General features: G+C 38.5%; 1 long non-coding RNA gene across 1 annotated transcript; it reads left to right on the top strand.

Annotated features, from left to right (window-relative positions):
* Nucleotides 1-635: 635 nt before the first annotated feature.
* Nucleotides 636-3,480, top strand: LOC127305263 (uncharacterized). The gene is made up of 2 exons (XR_011746190.1): nt 636-1,144; nt 3,273-3,480. It is a non-coding gene; the product is annotated as an uncharacterized lncRNA (long non-coding RNA).
* Nucleotides 3,481-3,713: the final 233 nt, after the last annotated feature.

The following is a 3,713-nucleotide window of genomic DNA, read 5'->3' as shown; positions in this document are numbered from 1 at the left end:
CGAACGATTTAGTGTGATTTGATTTTGTGCAATTATATGACTTTAAGTGTTGTTGGAGTTTTTATGACTTTAGATGTGATTGTAAACTCCTAATATTATTGATTTTAGAAAATAAAGGTATAACACTTCATGTCATATTTAGGTTTAAAGATTTTATTTTTGATGTTCTATGAGTTTCCTAAAAGGTATTAAATATCTTTGGGATTTAATTACAACTATTTTAAGTTAAATAAAATATTCATTTAACAATCTATGTAGTGCTAGAATATAATTTATAAGTAGTTAATATTACTTCTACTTATCGAATTTTATAGTCTAAATCATAGTCGAATCATTCTACAAATTATCTATGTAAAATTAGATTTAGTGGATCACTTGACCTAACGTGTAATTATTAAACACACAAATGTGTATAGTACTTCTAAGCACCTGCAGATACGTGTAAGTGCTAATACACATCTACACATACTAGTAGGACCATATAGTTGATTTGACTACCACTAATGGGCCAATAGCACACGCACGCCCGCTATTTGCTAAATCGATTGGTCTAGTTACTCTAGTAGCACATACAAACAGGTTACGTACAAGTATCCCAGGTATATACGTACGAGACTAATCTCGTCTCTGTCTCTCACGTTTTTCTGTCTCTAGCTGGAAATTCCCCACCTGCAGCTTCTCATGCCCGCGATGCGCCGTCGCCACCTGCCATCCCGGCCGCCGCCGGCCACATCCTCCGCCACCGCTTGTCAGCGAGGGTCCGCCCCTGTTTTCTCCACCGGTTCCCCTTCACCGTGTAGTCTCCTCTCTCGCGCGCCCTCGCCCGCGTCTAACCCTAGCCGTGGGTTCGGATCGGGCTGCCGGCGTTACTCCCCCACGCCAGCGCCTCTGGCTGCTCGTGCTGCTCCACCCCGACGTCCTAGATCTCAACCTCGAGACCAGCTCCACTACCCAGACGCCGACAACCACCTCCTGGTTCCCCGCGTCGACCTCACCATCTCGGCCTTCGATTGTGTTGTTCAGCTGCTGCCACTAGCTGTTGCCTCCCGCACCATGGTGCGGTGGTAGGCTGCAACTATCCCGGCTCCTCTCGGATGGCTACGAAGTCGCCTTCCTCCACTGCTGCCTTGGCCACGCTGCGAGGGTAATCTCTGATTCTCCCCAATTTCCTCTCATACATGGTGATGATTCAGTGATCTGGCTAGTGAGCTATGGTGTTAATCCATGGGATTTTTGGGTGTATAAATGGTCCCCTTCATAATGAGCTACTAGGAATAGGATGGTGCTATCTAGTTAGGTGTTTGATAAATCTGTACAGGTTAGTCTCCTACTAGTTCTATGATGTGCTAGGAGCATAAGGCAGGTTATGGTGATCTACTCGACTAGTGCTATGTGTTAATTGTTGTGATGATATGCTGCTGGTTTGCTGATGTTTCTAGCTATAGGATTTATAACCGAAAATTCATGGTTATGTCCTTTTGTTCTTGCTAATTAATATATACATATGTAGGTGTTTATCAAAATAGAACAGATGTATTTCTTTATTTAGCAATCCGGTAAATAGTTCCTCGATGCCATTTTACAAGAAATGGTCTCTACTTACTTTGGATTTCCACACAAACTAGTTCTCAGATCATGTGTAAGTGATGTGCATGAGTGATCATAGAGGATATATCTATGTTGTAATATAATTTACTTGCAGGAACAATTTCTATATCTATTCCTGCAAATTACAAGCACTTATTCTTATATAAATAATGCAATAGAAATGGTTTTACAGGTTTACACTTGTTTGTGGTATATATATTTATTTGTGGTTGATTACTTGATGATTGTAGATGCATTTCCTATTATAAGCTTGCTGCGGATATTTATAAGGATGTTTGTGAATGTCCAAGTTTTAACTTGAGCTTAATGTGGTGGTTTTGTTGCCTAATCTAGTTCATGTTATTAAAATAATGTTCTGTAGTCATCACATATATTTATAAGGCGTCGCAGTGCATGTATGTGATAAGAACAGATACAACTATGCCTGTCTAGATTGTTGGTGATGAACTTCTAGGGCTGGCTACTATTGTGGTATTCCAGGGAATTACTTGGTAACTTTAAAGCCAGTTTAGATGGTCTTTGGACTACATAATCATATATTTGTAAGATATTGCACAACTTTGTATTGGTATGTGTGTAAAGTAACCCCTCTTGATCTCCTAGACGATCTAGTTGCAGATCAGTAGGTTTTGGTTATTTGTTCACTCATATACAATTTCTAATGTGTTTTATTTGATAAGACCCGATGCTATGCTTGCTTTCTTAGCACTGCCTGTGATGCGAAGGCTGAGGCACAGATTCCTCGAGGGATAGATACTAAGATTTGGCTTTCCAAATTCTCTGTGATGAGCTTGCATGAGTATTATTATGCAGACTGAGAGAAATCTTCATCCACAATTCACTTTGTATTTTCTTGTTCTTTCTTTTTTATTTAAAGCTGATAGGTTCGGATAGATATTGTCTTAGATGTTGCTGTCTAAAGATTTCTAGCTCCTGGCTATTGCCAGTGATCATCAGTCCAAGTACTGCTGATCTTGAGCATGTAGATGTTGATGCTTTACTATTTCCCTCTTCCCTTATATGCTGCTATGAATAGATGCTATTATTAACTTGTTGCCTAACAACCTGTTGTTGTAGAGTAGCTTTGTCTTGGATTGAATAACTTTGCTTCTTGTGGATAGCTTTGCTCCTCCTCGCTGCTTGTATATTTCCAAAGATCTAACAATTGATTTTTTGTGGCTGATTTGGCTGTTCTTGTTATTCTTCTAATGGATCTGGGTGTGTTTGAGTACTGGATGAGGGATAGATGACTGCTAGGGATCTGATAGTCTGATCTTTTTATCTTTCTGTTCTAAGGCTGATAATCCTGGTACTGGATAGTATTCTTGTGCATGAGCTAAGCTGTTGATGCTTGTATATGCTCAAGGAATGGTTGAATATCTTTGCTTTGGCTCTTTGGGGAGAGACAAATGATTCGGCAGGTTGTTGTAGCCTTACTTTTATACTCTTTGGGCGATTCTTTGTGGTGGTGACAACACATAGGTTGCATGTAGTGAGTAAGCTGCCTGCGTAGTCTCTTTGAAGTGCAAGTGGTCAAACTGGTTTGCCTTGCTTCCAAGTGCAAGCATACGGCTAGGTTTGCTCTTATCCCTAGTAGATATTTATTTTGATGCAACCAAGTGGTACTTTATTGAGTGTGGCTTTACTTTGTTTGTCCTCAGCAGGAAAACAGAGATCAATGGAGGATTGAGAAGATTTAGATTTAGGAATTCTTTTATTTCCTTGTAATCTTCTATTACTTTTGTAAAGAGAATATATAATTGTGTAATGGTTGTACAATTTCAATGGATGTATGATGATTTGTAATATTTAGTTTTTGACCAAACAATCTTATTTTACTTACACTTATTTGATTTATAATTTCTGAAATTATTAATAATTGCTTTGTATTATTAAATATGATGGACATGTAACTTATTATTTTGAGATTAGAATTCCAATTCAAATTCTTATTTAAATTCATGTCTTACATATTTGAATTATTTCCCTCCAAAACATAAGAATTCAACAAAGGTCATGTCAAATTTTTTCGCACTAACGTCGATGATCTAAACCAATTGCACCAACGCAAGAGAACCTCGATCACTTTCTCTGAGATTCAATAA

This window comes from Lolium perenne, chromosome 6 (genome assembly GCF_019359855.2).
Source record: "Lolium perenne isolate Kyuss_39 chromosome 6, Kyuss_2.0, whole genome shotgun sequence".
Taxonomy (NCBI): Eukaryota; Viridiplantae; Streptophyta; class Magnoliopsida; order Poales; family Poaceae; genus Lolium; species Lolium perenne.
The sequence above is the reverse complement of the archived record's forward strand: the minus strand, read 5'-3'. Positions and strand labels throughout refer to the sequence as shown.